Source organism: Notolepis coatsorum, assembly GCF_963971535.1.
Source record: "Notolepis coatsorum genome assembly, chromosome: 14".
Classification (NCBI taxonomy): Eukaryota; Metazoa; Chordata; class Actinopteri; order Aulopiformes; family Paralepididae; genus Notolepis; species Notolepis coatsorum.
The window spans coordinates 110,992,298-111,011,961 of record NC_140178.1 but is presented as its reverse complement, the minus strand read 5'-3'; positions in this window follow the sequence as shown (position 1 = coordinate 111,011,961).

The window sequence follows — 19,664 nt, the reverse complement described above, 5'->3', positions numbered from 1 at the left end:
GTTTACTTGTTTATTGCACAATGTCGCTCTATTGGTTGGATTCTTATTATATATTATTACTATTGTATTATGCACATCGTTGCGGGCAATTTCATTTTATAAATAAAAAAATACCCGCTGGGATCCAAACCCCGGGCGTCGGCTTGAAAGGAATGGGCATTAAGCACTAGACCACGGTACTAGACAGAAAAAATCCATTATATATCCCTTATATGAACCTCCACTAGCAATCGACAGGTTTTAACTGGTTAAAACAAAGTGGGTCTGGGAAATGAAGTGTGGATTCGCGCAAAATGAATTAATATATATACATTTACATACAGATCGTTATACAGTATACTGTGTAGGACGTTGTAGCGTCCGTCTAATGACTTTGCGCCTCCTGGCGGCATAAAATAGAACAGCAGCCTGGGTTCCTAATTCATTTCCGACGTGATATAACCGTGCTCACGTCGCGGCAAAGCGCCCAGGAAAACTAAACGCTTCATCTGTAGCTCAGTCGGTAGAGCATGAGACTCTTAATCTCAGGGTCGTGGGTTCGAGCCCCACGTTGGGCGCATTGCTTTAATCCTAAACTGAGAAGAGAAGTGAGTGTCTGAAAGCGCAAAATTATAATAATACGTACCAATTTTTGTGAATGCAATATCTCTGGAACACCTGGAGGGAATTGCTTCAAATTTGGCACAAACGTCCACTTTGACTCAAGAATGAACTGAAAATATTTAGGTGGTCAAAGGTCAAGGTCATTGTGACCTCACGTCCGTCCTATTCTGCAATATCTCAGGAATGCCTAGAGGGAATCTTTTTCAAATTTGTCACAAACGTCCACTCGGTACAGAATACTACTTTCATTGGTCTAGGTAAAAAATGCCCCCATTCTTAAACCACACCCCACCCCTACGCTTTGCCCCTTTCACACTGCCCCACTGGTTCCAAAAGAGAGGTTAAAATAATACTTGACAGGCCCGGCTAGCTCAGTCGTTAGAGCATGAGACTCTTAATCTCAGGGTCGTGGGTTCGAGCCCCACGTTGGGCTCAGCGTTTTAATCTGAGACTGAGAAAAGAAATTAGTGGCCAAAAGCGCAAAATCATAATAAGCCAGGAGTTAATAACAAGCGCACCCAACTGAATGCGCAAATGTGCCATGCGGTGCTTCTAGTAGAGTGTGGTGAAAAAAATCACAGTGGTTTTCAGAACCTCAGTTACATAGGCCTACCAACTTTCAAACAAGTCTCATGGTCTATTTTCCACCCCTTTTCAACATCAATGACAGATTGAAAGGTGGTTGGTAAGGTAAAATGACAAACACAAAATGTGTTAAAGACGGACCATCTCCAGGCAAGAAGTCAAAATTAGACTGGTATGGTAACATTTAAACTACCCCACTGGTTCCAGAAAAGGGATTCAAAATGATCAAATAAGGCCTGGCTAGCTCAGTCGGTAGAGCATGAGACTCTTAATCTCAGGGTCGTGGGTTCGAGCCCCACGTTGGGCGCATTGCTTTAATCCTAAACTGAGAAGAAAAATGAGTGTCTGAAAGCACGAAATTATAATAATACGTACCATTTCTTGTGAATGCAATATCTCTGGAACACCTGGAGGGAATTGCTTTTATATTTGGCACAAACGTCCACTTTGACTCAAGAATGAACTGAAAATATTTAGGTGGTCAAAGGTCAAGGTCATTGTGACCTCACATCCGTCCCATTCTGCAATATCCCAGGAATGCCTAGAGGGAATCTTTTTCAAATTTGGCACAAACGTCCACTCGGTACAGAATACTACTTTCATTGGTCTAGGTAAAAAATGCCCCCATTCTTAAACCACACCCCACACCTACGCTTTGCCCCTTTCACACTGCCCCACTGGTTCCAAAAGAGAGGTTAAAATAATACTTGACAGGCCCGGCTAGCTCAGTCGGTAGAGCATGAGACTCTTAATCTCAGGGTCGTGGGTTCGAGCCCCACGTTGGGCTCAGTGTTTTAATCTGAGACTGAGAAGAGACATTAGTGGCCAAAAGCACAAAATCATAATAAGCCAGGAGTTAATAACAAGCGCACCCAACTGAATGCGCAAATGTGCCATGCGGTGCTTCTAGTAGAGTGTGGTGAAAAAAATCACAGTGGTTTTCAGAACCTCAGTTACATAGGCCTACCAACTTTCAAACAAGTCTCATGGTCTATTTCCCACCCCTTTTCAACATCAATGACAGATTGAATGGTGGTTGGTAAGGTAAAATGACAAACACAAAATGTGTTAAAGACGGACCATCTCCAGGCAAGAAGTCAAAATTAGACTGGTATGGTAACATTCAAACTACCCCACTGGTTCCAGAAAAGGGATTCAAAATGATCAAATAAGGCCTGGCTAGCTCAGTCGGTAGAGCATGAGACTCTTAATCTCAGGGTCGTGGGTTCGAGCCCCACGTTGGGCGCATTGCTTTAATCCTAAACTGAGAAGAAAAATGAGTGTCTGAAAGCACGAAATTATAATAATACGTACCATTTCTTGTGAATGCAATATCTCTGGAACACCTGGAGGGAATTGCTTTTATATTTGGCACAAACGTCCACTTTGACTCAAGAATGAACTGAAAATATTTAGGTGGTCAAAGGTCAAGGTCATTGTGACCTCACATCCGTCCCATTCTGCAATATCCCAGGAATGCCTAGAGGGAATCTTTTTCAAATTTGGCACAAACGTCCACTCGGTACAGAATACTACTTTCATTGGTCTAGGTAAAAAATGCCCCCATTCTTAAACCACACCCCACACCTACGCTTTGCCCCTTTCACACTGCCCCACTGGTTCCAAAAGAGAGGTTAAAATAATACTTGACAGGCCCGGCTAGCTCAGTCGGTAGAGCATGAGACTCTTAATCTCAGGGTCGTGGGTTCGAGCCCCACGTTGGGCTCAGTGTTTTAATCTGAGACTGAGAAGAGACATTAGTGGCCAAAAGCGCAAAATCATAATAAGCCAGGAGTTAATAACAAGCGCACCCAACTGAATGCGCAAATGTGCCATGCGGTGCTTCTAGTAGAGTGTGGTGAAAAAAATCACAGTGGTTTTCAGAACCTCAGTTACATAGGCCTACCAACTTTCAAACAAGTCTCATGGTCTATTTCCCACCCCTTTTCAACATCAATGACAGATTGAATGGTGGTTGGTAAGGTAAAATGACAAACACAAAATGTGTTAAAGACGGACCATCTCCAGGCAAGAAGTCAAAATTAGACTGGTATGGTAACATTCAAACTACCCCACTGGTTCCAAAAAAGGGATTCAAAATGATCAAATAAGGCCTGGCTAGCTCAGTCGGTAGAGCATGAGACTCTTAATCTCAGGGTCGTGGGTTTGAGCCCCACGTTGGGCGCATTGCTTTAATCCTAAACTGAGAAGAGAAGTGAGTGTCTGAAAGCGCAAAATTATAATAATACGTACCAATTTTTGTGAATGCAATATCTCTGGAACACCTGGAGGGAATTGCTTCAAATTTGGCACAAAAATCCACTTTGACTCAAGAATGAGCTGAAAATATTTAGGTGGTCAAAGGTCAAGGTCATTGTGACCTCACGTCCGTCCTATTCTGCAATATCTCAGGAATGCCTAGAGGGAATCTTTTTCAAATTTGTCACAAACGTCCACTCGGTACAGAATACTACTTTCATTGGTCTAGGTAAAAAATGCCCCCATTCTTAAACCACACCCCACCCCTACGCTTTGCCCCTTTCACACTGCCCCACTGGTTCCAAAAGAGAGGTTAAAATAATACTTGACAGGCCCGGCTAGCTCAGTCGGTAGAGCATGAGACTCTTAATCTCAGGGTCGTGGGTTCGAGCCCCACGTTGGGCTCAGCTTTTTAATCTGAGACTGAGAAGAGAAATTAGTGGCCAAAAGCGCAAAATCATAATAATCCAGGAGTTAATAACAAGCGCACCCAACTGAATGCGCAAATGTGCCATGCTGTGCTTCTAGTAGAGTGTGGTGAAAAAAATCACAGTGGTTTTCAGAACCTCAGTTACATAGGCCTACCAACTTTCAAACAAGTCTCATGGTCTATTTCCCACCCCTTTTCAACATCAATGACAGACTGAATGGTGGTTGGTAAGGTAAAATGACAAACACAAAATGTGTTAAAGACGGACCATCTCCAGGCAAGAAGTCAAAATTAGACTGGTATGGTAACATTCAAACTACCCCACTGGTTCCAAAAAAGGGATTCAAAATTATCAAATAAGGCCTGGCTAGCTCAGTCGGTAGAGCATGAGACTCTTAATCTCAGGGTCGTGGGTTCGAGCCCCACGTTGGGTGCATTGCTTTAATCCTAAACTGAGAAGAGAAGTGAGTGTCTGAAAGCGCAAAATTATAATAATACGTACCAATTTTTGTGAATGCAATATCTCTGGAACACCTGGAGGGAATTGCTTCAAATTTGGCACAAACGTCCACTTTGACTCAAGAATGAACTGAAAATATTTAGGTGGTCAAAGGTCAAGGTCATTGTGACCTCACGTCCGTCCTATTCTGCAATATCTCAGGAATGCCTAGAGGGAATCTTTTTAAAATTTGTCACAAACGTCCACTCGGTACAGAATACTACTTTCATTGGTCTAGGTAAAAAATGCCCCCATTCTTAAACCACACCCCACCCCTACGCTTTGCCCCTTTCACACTGCCCCACTGGTTCCAAAAGAGAGGTTAAAATAATACTTGACAGGCCCGGCTAGCTCAGTCGGTAGAGCATGAGACTCTTAATCTCAGGGTCGTGGGTTCGAGCCCCACGTTCGGCTCAGCTATTTAATCTGAGACTGAGAAGAGAAATTAGTGGCCAAAAGCGCAAAATCATAATAATCCAGGAGTTAATAACAAGCGCACCCAACTGAATGCGCAAATGTGCCATGCGGTGCTTCTAGTAGAGTGTGGTGAAAAAAAATCACAGTGGTTTTCAGAACCTCAGTTACAGTACATAGGCCTACCAACTTTCAAACAAGTCTCATGGTCTATTTTCCACCCCTTTTCAACATCAATGACAGATTGAATGGTGGTTGGTAAGGTAAAATGACAAACACAAAATGTGTTAAAGACGGACCATCTCCAGGCAAGAAGTCAAAATTAGACTGGTATGGTAACATTCAAACTACCCCACTGGTTCCAAAAAAGGGATTCAAAATGATCAAATAAGGCCTGGCTAGCTCAGTCGGTAGAGCATGAGACTCTTAATCTCAGGGTCGTGGGTTCGAGCCCCACGTTGGGCGCATTGCTTTAATCCTAAACTGAGAAGAAAAATGAGTGTCTGAAAGCGCAAAATTATAATAATACGTACCATTTCTTGTGAATGCAATATCTCTGGAACATCTGGAGGGAATTGCTTTTATATTTGGCACAAACGTCCACTTTGACTCAAGAATGAACTGAAAATATTTAGGTGGTCAAAGGTCAAGGTCATTGTGACCTCACGTCCGTCCTATTCTGCAATATCTCAGGAATGCCTAGAGGGAATCCTTTTCAAATTTGGCACAAACGTCCACTCGGTACAGAATACTACTTTCATTGGTCTAGGTAAAAAATGACCCCATTCTTAAACCACACCCCACCCCTACGCTTTGCCCCTTTCACACTGCCCCACTGGTTCCAAAAGAGAGGTTAAAATAATACTTGACAGGCCTGGCTAGCTCAGTCGGTAGAGCATGAGACTCTTAATCTCAGGGTCGTGGGTTCGAGCCCCACGTTGGGCTCAGCTTTTTAATCTGAGACTGAGAAGAGAAATTAGTGGCCAAAAGCGCAAAATCATAATAATCCAGGAGTTAATAACAAGCGCACCCAACTGAATGCGCAAATGTGCCATGCGGTGCTTCTAGTAGAGTGTGGTGAAAAAAAATCACAGTGGTTTTCAGAACCTCAGTTACATAGGCCTACCAACTTTCAAACAAGTCTCATGGTCTATTTTCCACCCCTTTTCAACATCAATGACAGATTGAATGGTGGTTGGTAAGGTAAAATGACAAACACAAAATGTGTTAAAGACGGACCATCTCCAGGCAAGAAGTCAAAATTAGACTGGTATGGTAACATTTAAACTACCCCACTGGTTCCAAAAAAGGGATTCAAAATGATCAAATAAGGCCTGGCTAGCTCAGTCGGTAGAGCATGAGACTCTTAATCTCAGGGTCGTGGGTTCGAGCCCCACGTTGGGCGCATTGCTTTAATCCTAAACTGAGAAGAAAAATTAGTGTCTGAAAGCGCGAAATTATAATAATACGTACCATTTCTTGTGAATGCAATATCTCTGGAACACCTGGAGGGAATTGCTTTTATATTTGGCACAAACGTCCACTTTGACTCAAGAATGAACTGAAAATATTTAGGTGGTCAAAGGTCAAGGTCATTGTGACCTCACGTCCGTCCCATTCTGCAATATCCCAGGAATGCCTAGAGGGAATCTTTTTCAAATTTGGCACAAACGTCCACTCTGTACAGAATACTACTTTCATTGGTCTAGGTAAAAAATGCCCCCATTCTTAAACCACACCCCACACCTACGCTTTGCCCCTTTCACACTGCCCCACTGGTTCCAAAAGAGAGGTTAAAATAATACTTGACAGGCCCGGCTAGCTCAGTCGGTAGAGCATGAGACTCTTAATCTCAGGGTCTTGGGTTCGAGCCCCATGTTGGGCTCAGTGTTTTAATCTGAGACTGAGAAGAGAAATTAGTGGCCAAAAGCGCAAAATCATAATAAGCCAGGAGTTAATAACAAGCGCACCCAACTGAATGCGCAAATGTGCCATGCTGTGCTTCTAGTAGAGTGTGGTGAAAAAAATCACAGTGGTTTTCAGAACCTCAGTTACATAGGCCTACCAACTTTCAAACAAGTCTCATGGTCTATTTCCCACCCCTTTTCAACATCAATGACAGATTGAATGGTGGTTGGTAAGGTAAAATGACAAACACAAAATGTGTTAAAGACGGACCATCTCCAGGCAAGAAGTCAAAATTAGACTGGTATGGTAACATTCAAACTACCCCACTGGTTCCAAAAAAGGGATTCAAAATGAACAAATAAGGCCTGGCTAGCTCAGTCGGTAGAGCATGAGACTCTTAATCTCAGGGTCGTGGGTTCAAGCCCCACGTTGGGTGCATTGCTTTAATCCTAAACTGAGAAGAGAAGTGAGTGTCTGAAAGCGCAAAATTATAATAATACGTACCAATTTTTGTGAATGCAATATCTCTGGAACACCTGGAGGGAATTGCTTCAAATTTGGCACAAACGTCCACTTTGACTCAAGAATGAACTGAAAATATTTAGGTGGTCAAAGGTCAAGGTCATTGTGACCTCACGTCCGTCCTATTCTGCAATATCTCAGGAATGCCTAGAGGGAATCTTTTTCAAATTTGTCACAAACGTCCACTCGGTACAGAATACTACTTTCATTGGTCTAGGTAAAAAATGCCCCCATTCTTAAACCACACCCCACCCCTACGCTTTGCCCCTTTCACACTGCCCCACTGGTTCCAAAAGAGAGGTTAAAATAATACTTGACAGGCCCGGCTAGCTCAGTCGTTAGAGCATGAGACTCTTAATCTCAGGGTTGTGGGTTCGAGCCCCACGTTGGGCGCAGCCTTTTAATCTCAGACTGAGAAGATAAATTAGTGGCCAAAAGCGCAAAATCATAATAAACCAGGAGTTAAAAACAAGCGCACCCAACTGAATGCGCAAATGTGCCATGCGGTGCATCTAGTAGAGTGTGGTGAAAAAAATCACAGTGGTTTTCAGAACCTCAGTTACATAGGCCTACCAACTTTCAAACAAGTCTCATGGTCTATTTTCCACCCCTTTTCAACATCAATGACAGATTGAATGGTGGTTGGTAAGGTAAAATGACAAACACAAAATGTGTTAAAGACGGACCATCTCCAGGCAAGAAATAAAAATTAGACTGGTATGGTAACATTCAAACTACCCCACTGGTTCCAAAAAGGCATTCAAAATGATCAAATAAGGCCCGGCTAGCTCAGTCGGTAGAGCATGAGACTCTTAATCTCAGGGTCGTGGGTTCGAGCCCCACGTTGGGCGCATTCCTTTAATCCTAAACTGAGAAGAGAAGTGAGTGTCTGAAAGCGCAAAATTATAATAATACGTACCATTTCTTGTGAATGCAATATCTCTGGAACTCATGGAGGGAATTGCTTCAAATTTGGCACAAACGTCCACTTTGACTCAAGAATGAACTGAAAATATTTAGGTGGTCAAAGGTCAAGGTCATTGTGACCTCACGTCCGTCCCATTCTGCAATATCCCAGGAATGCCTAGAGGGAATCTTTTTCAAATTTGGCACAAACGTCCACTCGGTACAGAATACTACTTCCATTGGTCTAGGTAAAAAAAGCCCCCATTCTTAAACCACACCCCACCCCTACGCTTTGCCCCTTTCACACTGCCCCACTGGTTCCAAAAGAGAGGTTAAAATAATACTTGACAGGCCCGGCTAGCTCAGTCGGTAGAGCATGAGACTCTTAATCTCAGGGTCGTGGGTTCGAGCCCCACGTTCGGCTCATCTTTTTAATCTGAGACTGAGAAGAGAAATTAGTGGCCAAAAGCGCAAAATCATAATAATCCAGGAGTTAATAACAAGCGCACCCAACTGAATGCGCAAATGTGCCATGCGGTGCTTCTAGTAGAGTGTGGTGAAAAAAAATCACAGTGGTTTTCAGAACCTCAGTTACATAGGCCTACCAACTTTCAAACAAGTCTCATGGTCTATTTTCCACCCCTTTTCAACATCAATGACAGATTGAATGGTGGTTGGTAAGGTAAAATGACAAACACAAAATGTGTTAAAGACGGACCATCTCCAGGCAAGAAGTCAAAATTAGACTGGTATGGTAACATTCAAACTACCCCACTGGTTCCAAAAAAGGGATTCAAAATGATCAAATAAGGCCTGGCTAGCTCAGTCGGTAGAGCATGAGACTCTTAATCTCAGGGTCGTGGGTTCGAGCCCCACATTGGGCGCATTGCTTTAATCCTAAACTGAGAAGAAAAATGAGTGTCTGAAAGCGCAAAATTATAATAATACGTACCATTTCTTGTGAATGCAATATCTCTGGAACATCTGGAGGGAATTGCTTTTATATTTGGCACAAACGTCCACTTTGACTCAAGAATGAACTGAAAATATTTAGGTGGTCAAAGGTCAAGGTCATTGTGACCTCACGTCCGTCCTATTCTGCAATATCTCAGGAATGCCTAGAGGGAATCCTTTTCAAATTTGGCACAAACGTCCACTCGGTACAGAATACTACTTTCATTGGTCTAGGTAAAAAATGCCCCCATTCTTAAACCACACCCCACCCCTACGCTTTGCCCCTTTCACACTGCCCCACTGGTTCCAAAAGAGAGGTTAAAATATTACTTGACAGGCCTGGCTAACTCAGTCGGTAGAGCATGAGACTCTTAATCTCAGGGTCGTGGGTTCGAGCCCCACGTTGGGCTCAGCTTTTTAATCTGAGACTGAGAAGAGAAATTAGTGGCCAAAAGCGCAAAATCATAATAATCCAGGAGTTAATAACAAGCGCACCCAACTGAATGCGCAAATGTGTCATGCGGTGCTTCTAGTAGAGTGTGGTGAAAAAAAATCACAGTGGTTTTCAGAACCTCAATTACATAGGCCTACCAACTTTCAAACAAGTCTCATGGTCTATTTCCCACCCCTTTTCAACATCAATGACAGATTGAATGGTGGTTGGTAAGGTAAAATGACAAACACAAAATGTGTTAAAGACGGACCATCTCCAGGCAAGAAATCAAAATTAGACTGGTATGGTAACATTCAAACTACCCCACTGGTTCCAAAAAAGGGATTCAAAATGAGTAATTAAGGCCTGGCTAGCTCAGTCGGTAGAGCATGAGACTCTTAATCTCAGGGTCGTGGGTTCGAGCCCCACGTTGGGCGCCTTGCTTTAATCCTAAACTGAGAAGAAAAATTAGTGTCTGAAAGCGCAAAATTATAATAATACGTACCATTTCTTGTGAATGCAATATCTCTGGAACACCTGGAGGGAATTGCTTTTATATTTGGCACAAACGTCCACTTTGACTCAAGAATGAACTGAAAATATTTAGGTGGTCAAAGGTCAAGGTCATTGTGACCTCACGTCCGTCCTATTCTGCAATATCTCAGGAATGCCTAGAGGGAATCTTTTTCAAATTTGGCACAAACGTCCACTCGGTACAGAATACTACTTTCATTGGTCTAGGTAAAAAATTCCCCCATTCTTAAACCACACCCCACCCCTACGCTTTGCCCCTTTCACACTGCCCCACTGGTTCCAAAAGAGAGGTTAAAATAATACTTGACAGGCCCGCCTAGCTCAGTCGGTAGAGCATGAGACTCTTAATCTCAGGGTCGTGGGTTCGAGCCCCACGTTGGGCTCAGCTTTTTAATCTGAGACTGAGAAGAGAAATTAGTGGCCAAAAGCGCAAAATCATAATAATCCAGGAGTTAATAACAAGCGCACCCAACTGAATGCGCAAATGTGCCATGCGGTGCTTCTAGTAGAGTGTGGTGAAAAAAAATCACAGTGGTTTTCAGAACCTCAGTTACATAGGCCTACCAACTTTCAAACAAGTCTCATGGTCTATTTTCCACCCCTTTTCAACATCAATGACAGATTGAATGGTGGTTGGTAAGGTAAAATGACAAACACAAAATGTGTTAAAGACGGACCATCTCCAGGCAAGAAATCAAAATTAGACTGGTATGGTAACATTCAAACTACCCCACTGGTTCCAAAAAAGGGATTCAAAATGATCAAATAAGGCCTGGCTAGCTCAGTCGGTAGAGCATGAGACTCTTAATCTCAGGGTAGTGGGTTCGAGCCCCACGTTGGGCGCATTCCTTTAATCCTAAACTGAGAAGAGAAGTGAGTGTCTGAAAGCGCAAAATTATAATAATACGTACCATTTCTTGTGAATGCAATATCTCTGGAACACCTGGAGGGAATTGCTTTTATATTTGGCACAAACGTCCACTTTGACTCAAGAATGAACTGAAAATATTTAGGTGGTCAAAGGTCAAGGTCATTGTGACCTCACGTCCGTCCCATTCTGCAATATCCCAGGAATGCCTAGAGGGAATCTTTTTCAAATTTGGCACAAACGTCCACTCGGTACAGAATACTACTTTCATTGGTCTAGGTAAAAAATGCCCCCATTCTTAAACCACACCTCACCCCTACGCTTTGCCCCTTTCACACTGCCCCACTGGTTCCAAAAGAGAGGTTAAAATAATACTTGACAGGCCCGGCTAGCTCAGTCGGTAGAGCATGAGACTCTTAATCTCAGGGTCGTGGGTTCGAGCCCCACGTTGGGCTCAGTGTTTTAATCTGAGACTGAGAAGAGAAATTAGTGGCCAAAAGCGCAAAATCATAATAAGCCAGGAGTTAATAACAAGCGCACCCAACTGAATGCGCAAATGTGCCATGCGGTGCTTCTAGTAGAGTGTGGTGAAAAAAAATCACAGTGGTTTTCAGAACCTCAGTTACATAGGCCTACCAACTTTCAAACAAGTCTCATGGTCTATTTCCCACCCCTTTTCAACATCAATGACAGATTGAATGGTGGTTGGTAAGGTAAAATGACAAACACAAAATGTGTTAAAGACGGACCATCTCCAGGCAAGAAGTCAAAATTAGACTGGTATGGTAACATTCAAACTACCCCACTGGTTCCAAAAAAGGGATTCAAAATTATCAAATAAGGCCTGGCTAGCTCAGTCGGTAGAGCATGAGACTCTTAATCTCAGGGTCGTGGGTTCGAGCCCCACGTTGGGCGCATTGCTTTAATCCTAAACTGAGAAGAAAAATGAGTGTCTGAAAGCGCAAAATTATAATAATACGTACCATTTCTTGTGAATGCAATATCTCTGGAACACCTGGAGGGAATTGCTTTTATATTTGGCACAAACGTCCACTTTGACTCAAGAATGAACTGAAAATATTTAGGTGGTCAAAGGTCAAGGTCATTGTGACCTCACGTCCGTCCCATTCTGCAATATCCCAGGAATGCCTAGAGGGAATCTTTTTCAAATTTGGCACAAACGTCCACTCGGTACAGAATACTACTTTCATTGGTCTAGGTAAAAAATGCCCCCATTCTTAAACCACACCCCACCCCTACGCTTTGCCCCTTTCACACTGCCCCACTGGTTCCAAAAGAGAGGTTAAAATAATACTTGACAGGCCCGGCTAGCTCAGTCGGTAGAGCATGAGACTCTTAATCTCAGGGTCGTGGGTTCGAGCCCCACGTTGGGCGCAGCCTTTTAATCTGAGACTGAGAAAAGAAATTAGTGGCCAAAAGCGCAAAATCATAATAAGCCAGGAGTTAATAACAAGCGCACCCAACTGAATGCGCAAATGTGCCATGCGGTGCTTCTAGTAGAGTGTGGTGAAAAAAATCACAGTGGTTTTCAGAACCTCAGTTACATAGGCCTACCAACTTTCAAACAAGTCTCATAGTCTATTTCCCACCCCTTTTCAACATCAATGACAGATTGAATGGTGGTTGGTAAGGTAAAATGACAAACACAAAATGTGTTAAAGACGGACCATCTCCAGGCAAGAAGTCAAAATTAGACTGGTATGGTAACATTCAAACTACCCCACTGGTTCCAAAAAAGGGATTCAAAATGATCAAATAAGGCCTGGCTAGCTCAGTCGGTAGAGCATGAGACTCTTAATCTCAGGGTCGTGGGTTCGAGCCCCACGTTGGGCGCATTGCTTTAATCCTAAACTGAGAAGAAAAATGAGTGTCTGAAAGCGCAAAATTATAATAATACGTACCATTTCTTGTGAATGCAATATCTCTGGAACACCTGGAGGGAATTGCTTTTATATTTGGCACAAACGTCCACTTTGACTCAAGAATGAACTGAAAATATTTAGGTGGTCAAAGGTCAAGGTCATTGTGACCTCACGTCCGTCCTATTCTGCAATATCTCAGGAATGCCTAGAGGGAATCTTTTTCAAATTTGGCACAAACGTCCACTCGGTACAGAATACTACTTTCATTGGTCTAGGTAAAAAATTCCCCCATTCTTAAACCACACCCCACCCCTACGCTTTGCCCCTTTCACACTGCCCCACTGGTTCCAAAAGAGAGGTTAAAATAATACTTGACAGGCCCGGCTAGCTCAGTCGGTAGAGCATGAGACTCTTAATCTCAGGGTCGTGGGTTCGAGCCCCACGTTGGGCTCAGCTTTTTAATCTGAGACTGAGAAGAGAAATTAGTGGCCAAAAGCGCAAAATCATAATAATCCAGGAGTTAATAACAAGCGCACCCAACTGAATGCGCAAATGTGCCATGCGGTGCTTCTAGTAGAGTGTGGTGAAAAAAAATCACAGTGGTTTTCAGAACCTCAGTTACATAGGCCTACCAACTTTCAAACAAGTCTCATGGTCTATTTTCCACCCCTTTTCAACATCAATGACAGATTGAATGGTGGTTGGTAAGGTAAAATGACAAACACAAAATGTGTTAAAGACGGACCATCTCCAGGCAAGAAATCAAAATTAGACTGGTATGGTAACATTCAAACTACCCCACTGGTTCCAAAAAAGGGATTCAAAATGATCAAATAAGGCCTGGCTAGCTCAGTCGGTAGAGCATGAGACTCTTAATCTCAGGGTCGTGGGTTCGAGCCCCACGTTGGGCGCATTGCTTTAATCCTAAACTGAGAAGAGAAGTGAGTGTCTGAAAGCGCAAAATTATAATAATACGTACCATTTCTTGTGAATGCAATATCTCTGGAACACCTGGAGGGAATTGCTTTTATATTTGGCACAAACGTCCACTTTGACTCAAGAATGAACTGAAAATATTTAGGTGGTCAAAGGTCAAGGTCATTGTGACCTCACGTCCGTCCCATTCTGCAATATCCCAGGAATGCCTAGAGGGAATCTTTTTCAAATTTGGCACAAACGTCCACTCGGTACAGAATACTACTTTCATTGGTCTAGGTAAAAAATTCCCCCATTCTTAAACCACACCCCACCCCTACGCTTTGCCCCTTTCACACTGCCCCACTGGTTCCAAAAGAGAGGTTAAAATAATACTTGACAGGCCCGGCTAGCTCAGTCGGTAGAGCATGAGACTCTTAATCTCAGGGTCGTGGGTTCGAGCCCCACGTTGGGCTCAGTGTTTTAATCTGAGACTGAGAAGAGAAATTAGTGGCCAAAAGCGCAAAATCATAATAAGCCAGGAGTTAATAACAAGCGCACCCAACTGAATGCGCAAATGTGCCATGCGGTGCTTCTAGTAGAGTGTGGTGAAAAAAATCACAGTGGTTTTCAGAACCTCAGTTACATAGGCCTACCAACTTTCAAACAAGTCTCATGGTCTAATTTCCACCCCTTTTCAACATCAATGACAGATTGAATGGTGGTTGGTAAGGTAAAATGACAAACACAAAATGTGTTAAAGACGGACCATCTCCAGGCAAGAAGTCAAAATTAGACTGGTATGGTAACATTCAAACTACCCCACTGGTTCCAAAAAAGGGATTCAAAATGATCAAATAAGGCCTGGCTAGCTCAGTCGGTAGAGCATGAGACTCTTAATCTCAGGGTCGTGGGTTCGAGCCCCACGTTGGGCGCATTGCTTTAATCCTAAACTGAGAAGAAAAATGAGTGTCTGAAAGCGCAAAATTATAATAATACGTACCATTTCTTGTGAATGCAATATCTCTGGAACACCTGGAGGGAATTGCTTTTATATTTGGCACAAACGTCCACTTTGACTCAAGAATGAACTGAAAATATTTAGGTGGTCAAAGGTCAAGGTCATTGTGACCTCACGTCCGTCCCATTCTGCAATATCCCAGGAATGCCTAGAGGGAATCTTTTTCAAATTTGGCACAAACGTCCACTCGGTACAGAATACTACTTTCATTGGTCTAGGTAAAAAATGCCCCCATTCTTAAACCACACCCCACCCCTACGCTTTGCCCCTTTCACACTGCCCCACTGGTTCCAAATGAGAGGTTAAAATAATACTTGACAGGCCCGGCTAGCTCAGTCGGTAGAGCATGAGACTCTTAATCTCAGGGTCGTGGGTTCGAGCCCCATGTTGGGCTCAGCGTTTTAATCTGAGACTGAGAAGAGAAATTAGTGGCCAAAAGCGCAAAATCATAATAAGCCAGGAGTTAATAACAAGCGCACCCAACTGAATGCGCAAATGTGCCATGCGGTGCTTCTAGTAGAGTGTGGTGAAAAAAATCACAGTGGTTTTCAGAACCTCAGTTACATAGGCCTACCAACTTTCAAACAAGTCTCATGGTCTATTTCCCACCCCTTTTCAACATCAATGACAGATTGAATGGTGGTTGGTAAGGTAAAATGACAAACACAAAATGTGTTAAAGACGGACCATCTCCAGGCAAGAAGTCAAAATTAGACTGATATGGTAACATTCAAACTACCCCACTGGTTCCAAAAAAGGGATTCAAAATGATCAAATAAGGCCTGGCTAGCTCAGTCGGTAGAGCATGAGACTCTTAATCTCAGGGTTGTGGGTTCGAGCCCCACGTTGGGCGCATTGCTTTAATCCTAAACTGAGAAGAGAAGTGAGTGTCTGAAAGCGCAAACTTATAATAATACGTACCAATTTTTGTGAATGCAATATCTCTGGAACACCTGGAGGGAATTGCTTCAAATTTGGCACAAACGTCCACTTTGACTCAAGAATGAACTGAAAATATTTAGGTGGTCAAAGGTCAAGGTCATTGTGACCTCACGTCCGTCCTATTCTGCAATATCTCAGGAATGCCTAGAGGGAATCTTTTTCAAATTTGTCACAAACGTCCACTCGGTACAGAATACTACTTTCATTGGTCTAGGTAAAAAATGCCCCCATTCTTAAACCACACCCCACCCCTACGCTTTGCCCCTTTCACACTGCCCCACTGGTTCCAAAAGAGAGGTTAAAATAATACTTGACAGGCCCGGCTAGCTCAGTCGTTAGAGCATGAGACTCTTAATCTCAGGGTTGTGGGTTCGAGCCCCACGTTGGGCGCAGCCTTTTAATCTCAGACTGAGAAGATAAATTAGTGGCCAAAAGCGCAAAATCATAATAAACCAGGAGTTAAAAACAAGCGCACCCAACTGAATGCGCAAATGTGCCATGCGGTGCATCTAGTAGAGTGTGGTGAAAAAAATCACAGTGGTTTTCAGAACCTCAGTTACATAGGCCTACCAACTTTCAAACAAGTCTCATGGTCTATTTTCCACCCCTTTTCAACATCAATGACAGATTGAATGGTGGTTGGTAAGGTAAAATGACAAACACAAAATGTGTTAAAGACGGACCATCTCCAGGCAAGAAATAAAAATTAGACTGGTATGGTAACATTCAAACTACCCCACTGGTTCCAAAAAGGCATTCAAAATGATCAAATAAGGCCCGGCTAGCTCAGTCGGTAGAGCATGAGACTCTTAATCTCAGGGTCGTGGGTTCGAGCCCCACGTTGGGCGCATTCCTTTAATCCTAAACTGAGAAGAGAAGTGAGTGTCTGAAAGCGCAAAATTATAATAATACGTACCATTTCTTGTGAATGCAATATCTCTGGAACTCATGGAGGGAATTGCTTCAAATTTGGCACAAACGTCCACTTTGACTCAAGAATGAACTGAAAATATTTAGGTGGTCAAAGGTCAAGGTCATTGTGACCTCACGTCCGTCCCATTCTGCAATATCCCAGGAATGCCTAGAGGGAATCTTTTTCAAATTTGGCACAAACGTCCACTCGGTACAGAATACTACTTCCATTGGTCTAGGTAAAAAAAGCCCCCATTCTTAAACCACACCCCACCCCTACGCTTTGCCCCTTTCACACTGCCCCACTGGTTCCAAAAGAGAGGTTAAAATAATACTTGACAGGCCCGGCTAGCTCAGTCGGTAGAGCATGAGACTCTTAATCTCAGGGTCGTGGGTTCGAGCCCCATGTTGGGCGCAGCCTTTTAATCTGAGACTGAGAAGAGAAATTAGTGGCCAAAAGTGCAAAATCATAAGAATCCAGGGCCGTCATTTATCAACAATGCTTAGAAAGTGTTCTATTTTCGTTCTTAAGCACAGAATTTAGAATGTCTCTAAGCACAGAAAAATCTGGATATATCAAACGTGCGTGCACAGGTCCTACGCACACTCCGTGTTGATAAATACCATTTGTTCTTAACGGCTATGCTCGTGCAGGATTATCCATATATGGTCATGGGTCATGGGATGGGATGGGATGTGAAATAATGGTCTAACCCGAGCGAACTCTGAGAAACTTCACGAGCGAGATTGATCACCGAGGTCCAACCAACAAATTTCACGTATACAGCATTTCCCGTTGTGAACAATCTTATTTGGAAACATGACACACAGAATAATAGTATTTAGCGTTTTATTTTAAACAATATTTAATCGTATGATTATAGATATTTTTTGAGAATAAATAAATCCAATGAAGTTGTCAAGTTCACAGACAACTCCGCTGAGGAGGAGGGAGCGTGTAGACTATCTTCGGTGCGCCGGGAGCCAAGGATGTTGACTGACCCAGTCCTGCTACAGAACCAGCACATTGACAGAAATAAATGACAATCTGACCCGACATTAAGCACTGTAATGTCTGAAATGAAATCAATTTCAGCAGGCCAACTCTGCGCTCTACAATGCCTATTGTGCGCTTGTGAGCCTGTGGTTCTGGTCAGAGTCATTATGGCTTCAGTGGATAACCCTGATCTGCATTTAAGTGATGTTTTAATTATAGATACCCCAGTAATAACATTACAATTGAATTAAATACAATTAGGCCTGAATGAGTCTCCGGCCACCGGCACATTATCAGCCAAAAAGCGCAGATATCTGTACATTGACCGAGTGGAATCCCGTTCACATTACTGGATTTGTTTATTGATGGAGCTTTGAAAGCTACATGGGTACAGTCTATATATTGCTCCCATGATGTTGGGTAACCTGGCGTAAAATTCTCTCTTGGCCTCCTGTTATTGATATATGGATATTGTATGTAGTTGGTATGTAGGGAAATTAGACATCCAACACTGCGTTTTGCTCCACGCTCCAATGTGGGTCTCAAATTGCGGTACAAATCAAGGAGAATGTGTCTCGGGTAGCGAACTCTACTTAATATTATTATGTTCTCTCTCTGCAAATAGACATGCCCTATATCTCTGAAAACATCTGAGCGCACACCGCGAGAAGTATTCCTATAATAACGCTATGAACCAGGCTGAATTAATTCGGAAATACCTATTCCAAATGCTATTTAGGGTTTGACAATAATTACACTAATGTCGCTATTTTACAATGAACTATAGTGAATTACGGGTCATACAAAACACGTCATTGTTGAAACTAATGCATGAAACTGATGAAAGCATAATGCCGTCCGTCTGTAGTCTTCATATTCTACCGCTGGGCGCCAGGTACGCACGGCCTGAGCTGTGCGTATATATATACGCACAAAGTCAAGCACACGTTCAAATTGATAAGTCACACACTTTGCTTAGAAATGATCGTACGCATGGGTTACGCACATATCTGTGCGTACGCACCATTGATAAAATGAGGGCCCTGACATTTACTCTGTATGTGAACTCTGCTGTGGCTACATTTAAGTACCAGTAGGAACCACTAAATATTTTGAAGATGAAGATTATTTTATTGTCAATGTACACAAGGACATTTAATTTAATTTCAAACCTTTATTTAAACTTGAAAGGCAACCGAGGTGTCCCTCATTTACAGTCACGTTGAGTGTACATACAGAGTTATATGTACATACGGAACATACATATAAAATCACACAGTATATACAATCATAACAATTAGACAAGTATGGATAACAATCAATTAAAACAGGTTTTAAACTCTGCAACAGAGGGGAGAATCTCAAGCTTTAAGGAGTGTTGGAGTTCATTGCATGAGGTAGAGGGGCATCATAACTAAATGCAGATTTACCCTGTTTTCCGAGCAAACTCAAGGGACCTTAAGGACCAGCCAGTCACTAGCTACCAATAAGGGCCTTAAAAATTAACAAATACCAGTGTTTGTTGCGCCTCTCCATCAGAGAGGACCTCCTAGTTACACATACACACAGTTCATAACTCATGACGGGTCATACCTCATAACTGGTCATAACTCATAACTGGTCATAACTCATGACTGGTCATAACTCATAACTGGTCATACCTCATAACTGGTCATAACTCATGACTGGTCATAACTCATAACTGGTCATAACTCATGACGGGTCATACCTCATAACTGGTCATAACTCATAACTGGTCATAACTCATGACTGGTCATAACTCATGACTGGTCATAACTCATGACTGGTCATACCTCATAAGTAAGGGATAATGTATAGCTACGAGGTCATTGTCGCAAAATAATTGACCGACACAGAGTTTAAAATACAGAGGCGCCTCGGCGAGGTGTTTTAAACGTCAGTGAAGGTCAATTATTTTTCAACAATGGTCGAGTATAGCCAGGGGTGTAGCTCCAGATTCTGGGCCCCATGAAAGAATGTATTTGTAGGCCCCCAGTGAATGCGAGCGCGCGTAAGCGCGCGAGCGGAATTTTTTTGTGCCATTTCTTTATTGATGAA